This window comes from Coptis chinensis, chromosome 2, assembly GCF_015680905.1.
Source record: "Coptis chinensis isolate HL-2020 chromosome 2, ASM1568090v1, whole genome shotgun sequence".
Taxonomy (NCBI): domain Eukaryota; kingdom Viridiplantae; phylum Streptophyta; class Magnoliopsida; order Ranunculales; family Ranunculaceae; genus Coptis; species Coptis chinensis.
This window is the reverse complement of record NC_141457.1, coordinates 36,698,171-36,716,952: the sequence shown is the minus strand read 5'-3', so window position 1 is coordinate 36,716,952 and position 18,782 is coordinate 36,698,171. Positions and strand designations below refer to the sequence as shown.

Here is an 18,782-nt window from a genome sequence, read left to right as displayed (position 1 = left end):
TGTGTTCGTCAGTCGTCTCTGAGAAGGAACCAGCTGGCTATGGCTCAGTGGGTTGGCAAGAACATCATTGCCACCACAAAAGCCAGTGACATTAGTTCGAATTGTCAGCACATTCTATGGACCTTGTAGAACAGAAGGTATGAGTTTTGTTTGTTTGAGTTTATGATTAATGAGATTATCGGAGGTGGTGGTACTACCGCCCATTTCCCTATTTTGATAACGAAGATAATGTTGTTGTGGGGATGTGTGCCGGGTTCGGATAAGGTTATGTTGAAGGTGCATGAGAATGCACGGATTTATAGAGAGTGTGTTAAGAAAGATTGGAATATGCCTGAGGTGTTGGCTACTAAAATGAAGCCGGAGGAGGAGGACGATGCTACCTGTTTTGATGCAGGAGCTTTGGAGTTGGCTACAACTGATAAAGCCCGTTTCTCCTTACTTCACTGGGGCCTGCAAACTCTCCATACTCAGTATGAGACGATTCGAATAGGCCAACGTTCCCTTGATGACCTCTGTGAGGCCATTCAGACTAGGCAGGGTACCATCAGTAACCAAGTTAAGCTGCAGTAGAATATTCAGTTGCTCAGTGATAGTCACCAGGATATCCAGGATAACATGGAGACTCTCGCTCTGTCTAATAAGGAGCGTTGGGAAGCCATGGATGTTTTAATGGAGCAACAGCGCACGTTTCAAGAAGAAGTTCTACGACGCTTACCATCTCACGATGGTTCTTCATCTTCTGGCTCCGGAAGGCATGAGCGTCGTAGACGTAGGACGGATGGTTCTGGACCTTCCTAAACACGTGGCTAGTTCATTTGTATTATTTTTAAGATATTTCCCTATTTTAGTTTATTTTTATTCCCAATTGTAGTTAAGTAGTTAATATTGAATTTTGTGTTTGTTTATTATTTAAATTTAAAGTTGGTTTAATTTTCGGCATTTGCGATATTATTTATCATGAATCCCCACCCTTCCAACTTGTTTGGGGGTGAAATTATTTATTTTGCAATGTTTTTAATCATATCCATGGATTTTTTTCGAAATATTATTGTATGCTTGATAAACTATCGGTTGTATGTGCACCATGCTAATAGGAAATAGCTAGAATTAGATACTTTTGGTTTGTGCAACATTAAGGTCTCGGAATTGGATGATTGCTATTTGTAATTCCAACCGAAAAGCTATCGGTTTGATTTCCAAGGTTGCATCTCATCTGTTTCTATTTTTGGTTTTAGAAAATTTTTCTTTTTCCATCATCTTGCCTTCATAATTTGGGCAACTTGTAGAACTTAGATTAAGAAACTTGTGTGATATAAATACGTAGGTTGCTTTACACTTCACACTGCACCACTATTTTCCATCACACAAGAATTAATCAAAGGGCGCACGCTCCCTATTTGCACTAATATAGAGCGCTCCCGCCCTCTGTGTCCAGTATAGCAGAATTTTTCTTTTGTCAGAGAGAGCGCGCCCGCCCTCTGACAAAGGCTATTCCAAGCGCGCACGTGCCCTCACCTCAACATACCACCAGTTTTTTTTTCTGGGGTTTTCTACACTCACTTTAAGGAGTCTAGTAATGTAATTGTTGATATGAAATTTCCTATAATCATGCCGGAGCAGTCCTTTGATGAATTGCTCGAGAGTGACACGTATGGATATTGGTTTCACGAAAGGATTGTGCAGTCAGGATGGCAGAATCTACTGGTAAGTGCCAATGACTCTTATTCTCCTAAACTTACTGCTTATTTCTATGATCATTGTAAGTTCTTTTATCGACCAGATGGGGAATAAGTGTTCTCTGTCACCATTGATGATATAACAATGGATTTCAGCAAGTTTTTTGTAGCCTTTCCTGTTGGGATGCATATGCCTGCTCCCCGAAACTCATGGGGCTATATGTCTGATAATATATACCTCTATAACTATGAGTATTTCCAAGAGACTTATGGGGCGGGGATTTTTCGTGTAGAGGACCAAGGGCATTTTAATGTAGCCTTTGGTAGCCTGTCCCTTAACGTAGGCACTATCATGTTTTTTTATCATGCTGAATATCTTAGGGGAATGTCGGTTTTCTTCTACGTATAATGCCGCCGGTGACGTCTTCCTTGCTTTAGCTGAGGGACGTAGGCTATATGATATTCCCTAGAATTTAGTGTCCAGTTTAGCACGAGCTCATAGTATGAAGCATAAGTACCTTCTTATGCCTATCTTGGTTTGTCGCATCATGGTAAGTTTCTTTCTTGATTTCGCATTCCGCTACACGGATTGGGTTGGGGTTGATATTATGCGACCCACCAATTCATTATAAGATCTTTTCGTGTTATGACTTGGCCGGGATGGAGGCTATAAGCTTATTGGGTTGCCCCTTACACCCCATCAGACCGAGTAACACTTAACAGGTTAGCAAGGGTTGATGATACATGGCGTAAGGCCTGGATAATTATCATGGCTTGGCAGGATGCAAAGGAACCTCACTTCTTTATAGAAAAGGAGGACAATACTTAAATGCTGGATATGAGGTATGTTTTACTTTCTGTTAGTGTTTGCTTATGTCCTAAGCAATTTAATTCTTGTTATCCCCATAACGGGTGGAACTCATATAGAGTTGTATCTGTTTTTATTTATCTATATTAGTATGTTCTAAATTTGTTTTGCAGGTGCTCTAAAACTTTCACGCGTTTCTATGATATTTTATATCCTTCTTATTTCTATACTTTGATGACAAAGTATATTTTTGTTTGGGGGTGGCATAGAAACACGCGTAATTTAAGGCACCTATTAGGATATATATGTATAATATGCACTTTGCTTTCTAGTAAATTTTTTTAAAAATAATAAAAATATAAATAAAAAGTATTTATACTATGCACTTAGGAATATTGGTACTATTTCTTTTTCTGTGATGATAATAGTCTAGAAGTTTCACGTTAGCTCTTAAATTAGAATAGTTTTTAGAAACTTAGGTTTATATGTGGGTAATAATCATTGCATCTTTCCATAAATATATTGCATGAGCATCTATGTTTATATTAGTAGTAAGTTTTTGAAATCTAGGCTAGAGTACTTATTCTACAAATCCTGTAAGAATATAGCCTAAAAGCTTTATATGAGTGAAATATCTGAGTAATGACACAAGGGAGAAGTAAATTCCAAATAAAGAAATCACATGTCCACTTGCTTGATCACTATATCATATCCTAAACAAGAATTTATGCCCTTTTTGGATCGATATAGCCATAAATTTAAACTTATATGAAATTATTTTCCGCTAGTCGCCCCTCTGAGCCTTTTTTTAGCATTTTCATAAACCACAATTTCTTTACCCTTTTATAAAAACAAAATAAAAATAAAATCAGCCTACCCATTTTTGAATGAGTCTGAGAATAGAGATGAAATGAAGAAAAGAAAAGAGAAAGACCTGTGGAAAACCAAGAATTTGTTAGTTGTTTCAAATAAGAAAAGAAAATAAAGTTTTCATCCAAAGAAAAAAAAATCAATAAATAAAACAAAAAGTTAGAACTCCAAAAACAGAATCAAAGGAGTCAAAAGCCAAAGAAAAAGAAAAAATGGCTAAGGATGGAAACAAAGTGTAGAAGCAAAGTAAGAATATAGTTTTCTCTAGTTACATATTTTGAATACTCTATTATCTCAGACTTGTCCTTTTGAATATCCATTTTCTTCCTTCTTAAAACCATCACCTAATCTTCACAACACCTAATAAAGACCTCTAGCTCAACTAGGAATAGGTTAGTTTGATAATTAGTGGCAGATGTGTTTGATAGACTTTGGCTTCCTTGTACGTCATTGAGATTATAAAGTAAAGTGTGCCCACTGTACATTGGAGTGAGTGAAATTTGAGTAGAAAATTCAGAGTGTTTTTGTCTTGACATATATGTGAGGACCTATTTAAGGACATTATTCCAAAGTTTCAGAAACGGACCTGTTATTGCATTTCATAGCATAGTTCATTATGTATATATATTTATCCGTTGATAATTGATTATTATGCACGTATTAGCTTAGGTTTCGAATTGATTATTCTGTATTCATTACTAGTAAGATGTATAGATATCTGAGAATAAATAAAGAAACAGTAATTTTTATTTTTTAGTCGTTGTAGCATAGATGAAGTTTGTGAGTATCTTCTCTGGAAAACTCTCACGAGGCTATAACTCGTCCACTAGGGAATTCCAAGTGGTTTAAGGCCTTATTGCATATGGTCAATGCAATCGCACTCGGCGAAACAAGATTAGTTAGAACTCCATTTTTTGGTCACTTATTTTAATTTCTCATATTTGCTTGAGGACAAGCAAAATACTGTTTGGGGGTGGTTTGATAAGAGCCCAAAACTGTAGTTTTAACCCCTTAATAATATTACATTTAGACCAATTATGTTTATAATAAATAAGAGTTAGTAATCTTGTTTTGGTGCTTTTGTGTATTTCAGTCTTGGAGTCAAATATGTGAATAAATATGTCACTTTTGCAAGAGAAAGGAGCAAAGGTTGGTTGCTAAGAAGTTCTATGATTAAAGCCCAAGTTTCAAGGAGAAAAAACCTTTTTAAAGCCTAGTCAAAGTTGAAAAATCAAAGTCAACGCGGCAGAAATGGAGTATAAAAGTCAATAGAACTTTTGCAGGCCGTATCTTTGGACTCAGACCTCAGAATTGAGCCTATTATATGTCAAAACGACCGGTTCGGAAATACTTTTCTAATGGTTCAGGCCTTGATCCAATTAGAGAAGCAAAAGTTGACGAAAAGGCTGTTGCAATAATTTTTAGTAGAGAAACCCTTTTTGGACTTAAGTAATTAGGTTTTGGGCTTGATTTATTGGCCCAAAACATGGCTCCAAAGCCCATGCACGAAAATTGTAAACCTAACCTCTCATATATAAAGAGGACTAGGGGAAAACTAAAAAGATACTTAGACTCCTTCCCATTAATATGAACTTTCTTAATTAAATTAGTTTTCTCTCTCTCTTTAGTATAATCTAATTATTGTTTCTAAAACCTAGCCTCCATTAATAAAACCAAGTTATTGTTATTGTCTTCATTATGTCTTATTCTTCTTCTATTAATGATAGTCTAATGAGTCTTAGTTAAATCTTCATTAGAGAGGTTTGATGAAGCTTTGATGTATTAGTTAGAATTATTGCTTATTCAGGAGTTTCAATCTAGAGGTTAGTTTATTCACCATGAGAATGGGTTAAACTTCTTCTCATGCTAATTATTATTTGGTTAGAGATGTCATGAATAGTTAGAGATCAAATACTTAATCTTTATTGGTTAGAGTTGCAATAATCTACACTAACATATTAGGAATTTATCTAGGTGATGAATATTAAATCCCCCTAATCCCTTATTCCCATTTAAAATCTTCGTAGTAAATTACCTAAGTATAAACTAGACTATTAAATCTTCGTAACTAATTATTTTTATCATATTAGTAAAATTACAATCCATTGCTCTCATTGATATACATATAATTGTTAAAACTATTGAAACTGTTACATCTAAATAACTAGGAGTAGAACGAAATCTTTACCCTACATATTGCTTGATAAACGAGAGCAGAAACTTTGATCTAAGAATAAGAAAATAGCTTTTACTTCTTCCTAGTTTAATTAACCAAAAGGAGTAAAACAAGTATTTCTAAATATCAACCGACGATTGACCAGCAGTACTGGAAGAAACACCCATTGAAGCCGTCTGGTCCTGGAGCACTGTCTGGATTCAAATAAAAAACTGCTCTTTTTATTTCATCGGGTGTTGGGGTTTGAATGAGAGCACCATTTTCCGCTTGCGTGATTGTTTAAGGCATCAAGTTAATCAGATCTAGATCCAGAGTATATATGATCAACCTTTTCAAAATTTTCAATATATTGTTGCACCATAAAGTCTCCAATCTCGTCCTGTGCTCTAAGAGTAACCACATCCAAGTTCTTGAACTCAGTAATGGTTGACTGTGTTATTCACCAATGCATGATAGTACTTTGCGTTCCTGTCATATTCTAAATCCATCTTTGCTCGAGACTTCTGTTTCCATAACATTTCTTCTTGTTGCAACAAATTTTCCACCTTGCTTTCTTATTGTAGTACCATCCCAGCCAACGCCTCATTACTGGAATCCAACTCAAAGTTAACTTGCAAATCTTCGAGTAACTTTGTTTTTGTTGCTATCTTTGTGCCCAAGTGACCAAAGGTATGTTTATTCCAGTGCTTGAGCTTCCTTTTTAACCTCTTGAGCTTTTGTGTAAGAATGAAGATTGAGTGACCCGTGATTGATTCCCCCCAACTTTGTTCCACTAATTCCATGAACCCAGGATGAGTAGTCCACATTTTGAAGAATCTAAAGGGCGCATTACTTGTTTTGGAACATTTATACACCACCCGACCAATGGAGAGTGGTCTGAGCAAATCCTACCAAGAGCTGTGTATCTCCAGCTAGCAAAGGAAGAAGTCCAGTCTGCATTTACAAACGCTCTATCAAGTTTCCCAAGCACCTTGTTTACCCCAAGCTGTTTGTTCCACCATGTGAATTTGAAACCAGTGCTAGGCGCTTCTATAAGATGATTCTGGTCTATGGCTTCTCTGAAATCTCTCATTGCAGTATTGCTTGGCGTGAGTCCACCCATTTTCTCTGTAGGGCTGATGAGGTAAGCATTGAAGTCTCCAAGGCTTGTTTAAGGGATTAACACTAGCCAAATCCGCCCATAGTGTCCTTCTGTGTATGTAGCTTGATTGAGCATGCACCAGTGTGATGACATTTCCCTCCACTTCCACTGAAAGGTGTTGATTTCTGAAGCTTATGATAGTGGGTTGTGGTAAATTGCACTTCCATAGTAACCAGATGTTTGGAACTCTGTTATTTCTGCAGTTAACAAGAGTACTCGATGCAATAAGTTTACTGGTAGAGAATCAGTGTTAATCATCAGCCCGGCAATTCCAATGATTTCAGGATCCCATTTATTAACAAGCCTTGATAGCCTATCTTGCGCCTTCTCATTTGCTATTCCTCTTAGATTCCAAAATAATATCTTCATAAAAGCAAAGAGAGTTTATTGTCTGTGAGTTAAACTCACTTGGAGGTGCTATCCTTCCCAGACTTAGCTCTAGTCTGAGGTGGAGTGTTATCCTGCAATTGCCACAATGGCTTGTAATCCCTCTTTGCCTGCACTAACCATTCTTGCTCTGTGATCTCCTCTTGGTTATCATCAGCCAAGCCTGACCATCTTGTGCTCTGTGGAGTGGTACTCTGAAGTTGTCCCTCTCTGTCTTGGCTTTCCATCAACGTTAGTGCCATATCTGTATCTAGAACTGCCTTTTGACATCCTTCGAAAACTCGTCTTGTACCAGTTTCATGCATTTCTGTAGGTGGCTCTCCATCAACTTGTGTTAAGTCTCTAGCCACTGGTTGCTGAATCTCTAAGACTATCTCAAAAACCCCACCATGATCAAAATTAAAAGAGTTGCTGGCAATGGGATAAGGAGTGTTTGTAGTGCCTAAATCCTTTTCTGCCATTGTGAGCCCACTGTAACCATCATCTTTTTGTTGTTCCTCTGTTCCACTAAAGGGCACTATCTGATTCTGCTCTTCTGCTACAGTTGAAATGGCCGACTCAGTAGAAAATAACTACTTTTGTAACCCCTTTGCTGTCGTTTGCCTCTTGCAGTGATTCCAACACCTCAAATCTGTTTCCATTTGTTGCAGTAGTATGGCTCTCCTTAGCTTTTTCAGTTTCTTTTGCTTGCCAGACCGCCCCAACTTGCTTGCTTGTTTCTCCTTGATGTTGATTTTTTCGCCTGTTATTCCTTCGAGCTTGAGCTGATGCTTCAGTTGGTGGAGTGGAGTCCACTACAGCATCCTTTGCTTTCTCTTTATTTAAGTTCATAACTCCCTTGAGCTTCCTGCACTCTGTCACAAGGTGGCCTACAATCTTACAGTGGGTACACATGTTTGGCAGTTTTCCGACCTCAACAGTTTGCCAAAAATTGACATTTTTGGTTTTTACATAAATCTGATCTGGAATAGCTTTTGAAAGATTTATATCCACCAATATTCTAGCAAAATAACCATACTCTCTTCTTAGAATCTTGTCATCAATCAACATCAGGTAACCCACACCACGAGCTATCGACATTAGTGCTTCTGGATCCTAGTACTCCTGTCCAAGCTCCGGTAGTCGAATCCACACCAGTGCGTGAGATTGCCTCTGACTATCCGGGCAAAAATAGGTACTCCATTGACTCAACCTAAGAGGGCATTTATCAAAATCCCATGAGCCATGAGACCATACCTTGTTAAGATCATCTACATTTGAGAATCGAATAAAAATATAGCCTTTACCTATGGGTGTGATCAGCCACTCACTAGAAAGCTGCCACTTCTCTTCGGCCAGCATACAAACACGTTCTATTGGAATCTTCTGCAAATCCACCTGACCTATAAGGCAGTGCTTACAGTAGTTTAATCCTCTTTCATATGCCTGCTGAGGAATTGTAATAGCTGGAAATTCCCCCATCTTTTCAGGCTCAGGTAGTTCATAGAACTCAACATGTTGTTGAATGGTTTGCCGAGTTGCATCAGCATATGAAATGGCTTTTGCTCCTTGGTTGTCAGTCACAGCTTGAATTTGTTGTGCTGGTAACTCCTTCCATGGCGCAAGAGGTAGCTCGAACTCAGATAAATCCATGTTCTTGATCGGCAAGCTCTCCGATTTACCCCCAAAAGGGGAAGGTTTTTATCTTCTTTCCCTCCAAGATAGAGTTTAAAGGGATAATATTTTACTAATTTCAGTAATTAAATGCCAGATTACGTAGTCGCCCTTCAGTTTTCTATTAATTGGGAGAGAAACCTGTCAGAGCTCCATTTTTCTCAAAACAAAACTGTTGTCAGCACCAAAGTTGATTGACAATTATTATATGTTGTCAGTTTTCTAATATATGTTGTCAGCACCAAAGAACAAGAAAAGTTGATTGATGTTAGGATAGTATCTTACCTGTCTCGTCGTATGCACGTTGGGATTGCTGATATGTTTGAGAATGTGCCTCCTCTCTTTCTTGGCTATAATGATACACGACAGTCCTCATCCCATCAAACATAAGAACCTGGCCAAGGACCAGTATTATAGATAGTCCACAATCTATAATACTGATCAACAGTCGGCTCAACAACAAAAGAAAACGCATCTGGCCAAGGACCACCACTACCATGAACTTCATGAACTTGAGTTATACTCCACGACTTAGCATCACTAACATCTGGTATGGGAGCGCATGGAACTCCATAACGTCCAGTCAATTGTCTCAAACATCTGTCGCCACAAGATTCAAAACTTCTGATCCGTCGCGGCAAAACAACTCGCGGACGTGACAAAACACAAGCATGCCGCACAATAGGATCGTCAAAGGCAGTAGACAAACGCCAAGGTCTCCACTCAATAGATGATAATGAGCTAATATCAATATGGGCACGAGCCATACACACATTATTTCTAATCTGCCCTCTGTTACGAGCCAAGTGAGGTCCTGACCAACTTACAAATCTACGGTGAGTATAAGCAATTATGTCTATGTTAGGACAAAGACAACGGAAGTACTCATAAAACCAAATCTCCAAAAGTCCTGTGAATCCTGTAATCTAAGGACTTCTACTTCCAAATGTCTGTGAAGATTTGTCTAACACCGCTATCAATGTGGCATATATTGAGCTACCAAGGTCATAATCTCTCATATTATGCAAATCAGAAACATAAGCATAATATCCAAGTCGTACCATAGAATGACCATTTGGAAACAAAACATGCCCCATAAAAAATATCAAAAAAGCCCTAACATACACATCAGCACCCTCACTACCAAGTAGAATAATCAAAGCTAACTCTGCTCGTGTATTAGGATCCAAGAGAGGTTCCATATATGCAGTCTTAATATGAGATAGCTTAATACCAGAAGAATCATAAGCATCCGCATCCAAGCGAGGAAAAATCATAAGCATATTACCAATGTTCTCATAATTTGTATTAAAAGGTATCGGTTGGCCTATATCGATACTTAACCCAGAAATCATAGTGAAGTCTAGTGGTGTGAACCCTAACTCCGCACAAGAAAAATGAAATTTATGAGTTGTATTCCACTATCTTTCTACTAAAGCTTTGACCACTGCCCAATCAACCATCTCATAATCTACATCAACCAAAAGACCCAAAGGTGTACACAAAATACTATCTTTAATATGTACAAACTCATCCAAACTCTTAAGAACCTTCCACCACTCTCTAACACCAAGTAAAGCCGATCTAACTCGGTAGTCAATAACTTGCTGATATTATGAAAAAATAATAATGCATATAAGATAAATAATTAATTGGTCCAACTTAACTAATTAATGCATAATATTCAAAATATTTAATCAAAACTAATTAATTACCTCAGAATTAGCCACTACACTCGACACGTGTTTTGTATCACGTGTAGAAGACACAACTTGCATATCAAGTGTTTCATCGGGATTAAATTGCCAATCGAAGTCGTTCAATTGATACTCAAGTACATAGGGGATGTCTATCAGTCGGCGCGACAGCCTCGACTTTTTCTCCCCCACCGTCTTGTACTTCCTTGGGTTTTTCTACCTCTACATCATCGCCAATGTCGTTTGTGTACTGCCAATACTCATCGTCGAAAGGTTGAAAAAGATCCATATAAAATTTCAAGAGTTTAGGTAGGTTTTTGTTTTTTTTTTTACTAAGGAGAGGGTTTATGAATTGAGAGAAAAGTTAAAAATAAATGAACCGTGCGGTTTTGGTCATGTTTATATAGACATAGCACGCGGTGTTGCAAACACCACGCGGTTTCTGGAAAACCGTGTGGGCTTGGGCTTTTAAGATGGACTTCAATGCGCGGCTTTGAGAAAGCCGCGTGGGCTATATGGCGCGGTTTATCCAAAACCGCGTCATTTGATGTCAAATATTCGATGTTTCTCCTGCAGTTGGTTGATGTTTTTTTGGTTTGGTGTTTGGTTTGGTTCAAAAATTTGGTGTTTTCTTGGTTTCTCTCCTAAAGATGCTCTAATAGGCGATATAAGCTACTTGACCGATACGATTAGCAAAAAAAACCCGGGTCTAAGTGGGATCGATTAATAGCCCAATTTATGCCGATTAATAGGACGATTTAGCACAAATAAAATTAAAGACCAAAAAAGTTACGATATAGAAAACCCAACTTAAACCAGTTCCTCACGATATAATTTCAGCTGAGTCATCATCCGCCGTTGTGTTTTTGATATTTTACGTATTTTTAATTTGACTTATGTTGACACTAGACTATATTGCACTGAGGCTATGATTGCATTTTGGTGATTGTTGGATATGTTTCTCCTTTCCATCTCACTTCAATATGCATTTAGGGCCTACTTGATAGCCTATTTTCCCACTGGCAAATTGATATTTTCCCATTTCAACATATTTTTGTTGTTTCAATATGCATTTAGCTATTAGTTATTTGTGATATATGTTATATGTTAGGGAAAATCATATTTGGAATTATCACCCGATTAGTTCCCGATTCATCCCTGATATATTCTGATTAATAGGCCTACCGCCTATGGACTCCTTCACCGATTAGCTACCGCTTAACGCTTAAACTGCACAGCTTCTGAATCTACTGAAGTGGCTGTCAGCACCAAAGAACAAAAATTCGATGGTAGTTACCGAAACTAAAAACTACTAGTTAAATAAGATTTTGGATCACCCATCATTCCTCTCACAAAAAAAAAAAAAAAAAAAAAACACTAACAACATAAATTGCCCCAAACTCAATTTGAATCTTGTTCAAGGTTTATGTTAATTTACACTGGAACCCAAGAAATCTTATTAATTCGGTAATCTATATATAATAATCAGGTGTTTGTTGTCCAAATTTTCTCTTGTTATTTCTTATCTTGATTTCCTTTATTTATTTATTTATTTATTTTTATTTTTATTTTTTATATTTGATTGATTTGGTTGTTGTTCGATTAAAGTAGTGGGGCAATATCTGAGACTTGTTTTGCATAAATTATAATGTTTCAACGATGCATGAGTGTTGGAGGTAGACCAACGAAGAAAAGCATTTTAGATCAACTGCATTCTCCAATTACTTGAGGTATCATTGATGGTTATTGTTAGCCTCTCAATTTTTGTTACATGTGTGTGTGTGATTTCGTCGACTATGCTCAGTAGTGATTCTAATAACAAAAGGTTGTCCGAAATGCTGAAGAATGAGACCCTTGAACCTATAATATTAGATCTCAAGGTTTTCCGTATCATGCTTGACAAACGAGTTTCTGGCTGTGATCTTTTGTGTTCACCGGTTCCTCCTTTACTTGTTGTTATCCTCAGATTGTACACCCAAGAGAGTTGCTTTAATTGGAGATAGACAAGGAAATATAAGTACATTCGAAAGTTGTTCTTATAAGTTAAGATTGAGCTCGATTTGCTTTTTGGTTTTGGAATGGCCTATTAGGACCCCCTAATTGCCTACGACATCACCGGTGTATTGTGCACTTTGTCATCACTATTGAGTCTCATGTATGAAGAAATCCTTGTGGGAATGTTTTCAGTGTTAAGCACGTTTTGCACTTGTATGTCGGCGTATATGATTGCTATGGAGTCGTGGAAGGGGTTTTGGCGGATGCGAGCAGTGCAGGTTGATAACCACAAAATTGATCGATTATGCTAATGTAAACAAAAACACACTCAAACAACTTATATGGTTAAACAAGTACTTTACTCTCTAAAACACGTTGAAATATAGCATGAGAAAAGGTAGTCAAACCACCTAAAAATGTTTAGACCAAAAACTAACTAAATGAATCAATGGAAAAAACTTTTGAGAGAAAAAGATTTTTGAACTTTTGACTATACTAAATTATATTAATAAATCTATTTCAATTAATCTACCAAAACAAATTAAATTACGATTTTTATAAATAGAGAATGAACGGGAAAACATAAATCCACCTAAAGAATATTCTTATGCCAATAATCAAGTTTTCATTGAAAGTCCTTGTTCTGGCCCCACAAATGTGGCCCAATAAAAACCCAATTCAATACAAACCCACACTAAAAGCCCATGCTCAAAGCCTATTTACAATAAAACCCACACTTAGAGCTCATGTTCAGAACCTATCTACAATAAAAACCCACACTTAGAGCCTATCTACAATAAAGCCCACACTCATAGCCCATGCTCAAAGCCTATCTACCTACCTACACGTAAAATATATATCAATTATGCACATGTTAAACAACTTCCACATTCATTCGAATAACTTCCATCACATCGCTTTCATCAGATCGTGTGACAGTTTTCCATCAGTTCATCCTATGATTGGAGAATGAGGAAGAAACTGCCACTGATAATATCTATAAAATCAGAACTACGTCGATACTTGATCCCATCTCATTGTTGGGTACGTAGGCAGCAAATTCAAAAACTCAATCTCATCTCTCACAAAACCACCAATCTCCATCGTCAAGCGCACAAAAGATTACTTCCAACTCCAATTGGTGTGTTTTGGCAAATCTTGTCGAAATATATTTGGCGCCGTCTGTGCTCCTACCCTCAACCACAAAAAAAGTTATGTCAATGGCTTCACGAAGAACAAACAATGGTGAAAATTCTCCTCTTGTCACTCAAGTTCAGCACTCAACTTCTGCGAATGGGAATTCACTTTCCAAGTTAGATGGTTATCATCCATCTGTGACTGAGAGGGTGGTATTCATATTGCAGATTCAACAACTTAGGTCGATCATCGTCTTCAACAATTAGAGAACAAGAACAAAAATCTACAGAAACAGATGCGTCGACTTCTCGAAGATGATTCAAGATCAATGACCCAACATCTAAAAATCCAAAAAGTGTTTGGGATCATCTGAATTCTGATGCATCTCTGTCAAAGCGGTTCTGTATTCCCATAGTGCATCGTTCAGACAGAGAGACCAATATTTCCTATTTGGATTAACTGTTTTCTCCAAGATACGTTTAATCTCTCAATTAGAGACTTCTACTTGACCACTTGTTTGAGGATGATACGGAGTTGCAATCTTGTGGGTTACTCCATATTTTTTCATGATATGCTCAAAAACTCGATTGCAAAAATGAGATCCGCCATCACTGATGATAGCCTTCGGAACCCCGAATCTTGAAAATATGTTTTCTTTTATGAAATTGATGACTGTTTTGTTATCATTATTAGAATATGGTATGACCTCAATCCATTTAGATACATAGTTTACTGCTATTAGGATGTAAATAAAACCATGAGAAGTTGGGAAAGGTCCCATGAAATCGATGTCCCAGATGTCGAAAATCTCCACTATAAAAATGGGATTTAAGGGCATCATGTTACGGGTAGAAATACGACCAAGATGTTGGCAACGAATGCAAGCCTTGCAATGAACGAAGGCATCACAGAAGAGAGTCGACCAGTAGAATCAACATTGTAGGACTTTTGCTGCAGTTTTATTGGCACTAAAATGTCCTCCGCAGGACTGCTCGTGGCAAAAGGACAGGACTGCAGACTGTTCCCATTCTGGAATGCAACATCGAATAATCTGATCTGGACAGTACTTGAAAAGATAAGGGTCATCCCAATAATAGTACTTCACTTGAGAAAGAAACTTTTTTTTCTGATTTCTATTCCACAATGGCGGAGTCTCTTCAGTCACCAGATAATTCACAATATCAGCATACCAAGGTGCAGAAAGAATCGCATAAAGGTGTTCATCAGGAAAAGAATCTGAGATGTTTTCGGAATCACTGTCACTATCATTGGTTAACCTAGACAAGTGGTCAACCACTACGTTTTCAACTCCTTTTTTATCTTTTATCTCCAAAGTAAATTCTTGCAGGAGGAGAATCTATCTGCTTAGAATCCTTCTTCGCGAGAAGGTACCTAAGTGCTGCATGATCGGTGTAGATTAAGGTTTTTGAACCTATCAAATATGGTTGACAAAATTTGTCTAAAGCATAGACAATGGCCAAGAATTCCTTTTCAGTGGTCGTATAATTCCGTAGAGCCTCATTTAGTGTTTTACTTGCATATTAAACAAGTGTAGGTCCCTTATTATGCTTTTGACCTAGAACGGCGCCAACAACATAGTCACTGGCGTCATACATGAGTTCAAACGGTTTTGACTAATCAGGAGGTTGAATTATAGGTGTAGTTATTAAGGCGACTTTCAACTTTTCAAAAGCCTGCATGCAGTTCGAGTTAAACTCAAAGGGTGCATCTTTTATAAGAAGATTGGTTAAAGGTTTAGCAATTTTTGATAAATCTTGGATGAATCTTCGATAAAATCCAGCATAGCCTAGAAAGACTCGTATGTCACGGATGTTCTGTGGAATGGGTAGAGTAGAAATTTTGTCTATTTTAGCCTTATCGACCTTTATACCATTTTTAGACACAATATGGCCTAACACTATTTCCTTTTTTTTACCATGAAATGACACTTCTCTCAATTAAGGACCAGATTCTTTTCCTGACATCGCGCCAAAACTTTGAAAATGTTAGATAAGCAGTCGTCGAAAGAATCTTCATACAGGGAAAAATCATCCATAAACATTTCCATAAATCTCTCTACCATATCACTGAAGATGTGTAACATGCAGCGTTAGAATGTGGCAGGTGCATTGCAGAGACCGAAAGGCATACGAGCATAAGCATATGTTCCAAAAGGGCAAATGAAGGTAGTCTTTTCTTGATCTGTTTCATCAATTAAAATATGAAAGTACCCTGAATATCTATCCAAGAAACAGTAATAAGCCATGCCCTGCTAAACGTTCAGGCATCTGATCTACAAATGGCAAGGGAAAATGATATTTCTTGGTGATGACATTCAACTTCCGATAGTCAATACAAATCCTCCACATGATAGGAACTCGTGCAAGAATTAACTCGCCTTCCTCATTATGAACCATTGTAATCCTAGACTTCTTTGGTACCACATGATAGTACTAACCCACTCGCTGTCAGATATGGGATAAATAATTCTAGCATTCAGTAATCCTAAGATCTCCTCCCTCACTACCTCTTTCAAGGCCGGGTTTAAACGACGATGCGGCTCTCTAAAGGTTTTGGCATTTTCTTCCAGGTGAATCCGGTGGGTGCAAATCTTTGGATCAATTCCTTTTATATCATCAAGAGACCAACCAATGGTAGAACGATGTTATTGAATCACTCTAACCAAGCGCTCTTCTTCCTCTTTTGATAGCTGGGATGAAATTATGATGGGATGAGTACTATTGTTATCAAGATAGATATATTTTAGGTCAGGAGGGAGAGGCTTAAGGGCAGGTGTACGTTGGTATTTTGGGTAACAAGGTTTCCACAGGGTTCTGCTCTTCCACAGTAAACACTTGGGTTGGTGATGTCTCTTCATATGTGGGTAACTTATCATTGGAATTGTATAAAGGAACGGATTCCAAGGAGGCGTTGGTATCTTCTTTGTAATGATCCATATCGAAATTTGAATCTCTAAAGGATAAGAACTGATGCACATCATTTTCTGGAAAAGTCCTGTCACAATACTCTTGCACTACAATGTCTATCAGATTGACCTCTTCATCCAACTCTTCTTTTATCTGTTGCTGCATCATCTTGAAAACATTGACTTCTACCGAGAGATTTCAAAAAGACATGGTCATAGATCCATTGCAGTAGTTTATGAGGGCGTTGGTAGTCGCCAAAAAGGGGCGCCCTAAAATGATGGGTATGGCATCATGAGCAATTTCGGTGTTGAGGATGACAAAATCAACAGGATAGTAAAAATCCTTAACCTTGACAAGCACATTTTCGACCACTCCTTTTGGGTATTTGAGGCTAATTGCAATGTCATGGTGGTAGGTGTAAGCTCGAGGAAACCGAGTTGTTTAAAGAGGTAGTACGGAAGGAGGTTAACACTTGCTCCAAGATCGAGCAAGGCAGTTGCAGTGTACTTGTCTCCTATACTGCAAGGGATGGTAGGACGACCAAGATCTTTGTATTTTACAATTCCGTTGGTCTCTGTGAGGGATGAAAATTGTTCTGTAAGGAAGGCATTTTTTGGAAGGTTAGTTTTTCTTTTGTTGGTGCACATATCCTTAAGAAACTTGGCATGTTTGGGTAAATGTTTAATGGCATCGAGAAATGGCAGATTTATGGTTAGGCTTTTGAATGTTTCTCTGATTTCATCAAAATTTTCATCCTCCTTGGGTTTCATTAGGTGAGCTGAAAAGATGCCTTTGGTTTGTATTGTCTAACTGGGTTATTAGGTGGAGGAATTGATGGTTTAGGGACTGGAACATTGCTAGGGATACGTGGAGGTATTTGGTTTGCAATTTCTAATTCTGGTACTGGAATGGTTACCTCTACAAGTGTAGAGTCTTCTGGTAAGACTAACTTGTTGTCAACGGTATTGCTAGATCGCAACGTTGTTACTGCCTTAATCTGTTGGGTTGGAAGGTTTTGAACTTTTTGGCATGGTAATGAACTTTTCTAGGTTTGCTCTTGGGCTAATAAGTTCAAAGATTATTGCATGGACGCTACGATCTGGGTTTGCTGTTGCATGACAGATAGCATTATTTTGGTGGGCTTATCTGTTTGGACGCTAGTTAATGGTGTGACTGGAACTAGGTCTCTTTGGTTGTTGATAGGTGGGTTTTGATAGTTCTGGTTAAACTAAGATGGAACCAATGCTCTATTTTGATTACTATAGGTACCTTGTCCTTGTCCGTGTCTGAATGCATTTGGTGGTTTGTTGAAACCTGGTGGTGTTTGGTTTTGTGGAATGTTGGTCCATGCGAAGTTTGGATGTTGTCTCCATGGTGCATTTGGTACATTGAAAGCACACACTTCTTCTGGTTGAAGTGATAATAGGTTTGTGATCAAGGGATAGGTGGCTTCTATATGATTTAGGCTTAAACAGAAATTGCATGGTGAGGTATTTATGTTCATGACATGCTGAGAAGTTTGGTATTTTGGTTTGGTTGTGAGGGCCGACATCTATCTTTCTTGTGAGGGTTTCGATGAAGGTCTTGATCTCAGGATCTGATTTCACCTAAAAAATACCACTAGCCTTAGCTATACTAGGTTGGGCTATTCTGGAATTGTTTATGTCTCCCCAATGGGTACTCTTTTCGCCTTGGTTTTCAAGAAATGTTAAAGCTTCGGTTGCACCTCTATCCAAAAAATTACCATTATTCATGATGTCGAGGGTTACTTTGTGTTATGGGAAAAGGCCTTTGAAGAAACATTGGACAAGAGTTGATTTTTCTAGTTTATGGTGAGGACATGAATAGAGTAGGTCAGAGAATCTATCCCATGCTTCGGAAAATGTCTCAGTCAGACTCTGTCTAAAGAACTGTATCTTGCTTCTTATCTCTTCTGTTTTCTTCAGCGGAAAGTACTTCTTCATGAAGGAGAACACAACCTTTTCCCATATATCGAAAGAGTTGATCTTCTGTGAGAGAAGCCAAGCGTGACTCTTACCAGCTAGAGTGAAGGGAAACACTCATAGCTTAACCTGATCGTCGGCGACGCCCAGATGATGAAAAGTATTACATAATTCATGTATCCGGCATAGATGCTCATACGGTAACTCGTGAAAGATGGGTAGAAGATTGAACACGTTCGGTGAAATCCTAAAATCGCTCGTAAGCGGTGTGAGTCGTATACAAGATGGAGGTCCATCTTGCAACGTTGTGTAGAAGTTGGAGAGAGGCTCTTCAGCTTGCACTACCTCATCTCTGCCATCTTATGAGATGGA

At 38.0% G+C, this 18,782-nt stretch overlaps 1 long non-coding RNA gene across 1 annotated transcript; it reads right to left on the bottom strand.

Annotated features, from left to right (window-relative positions):
* Positions 1–5,418: 5,418 nt before the first annotated feature.
* LOC147515918 (uncharacterized) lies at positions 5,419–9,287 on the bottom strand. Its single transcript, XR_015210827.1, has 2 exons — positions 8,345–9,287; positions 5,419–8,250 (listed from the first exon to the last, which is right to left on the bottom strand). It is a non-coding gene; the product is annotated as an uncharacterized LOC147515918 (long non-coding RNA).
* Positions 9,288–18,782: the final 9,495 nt, after the last annotated feature.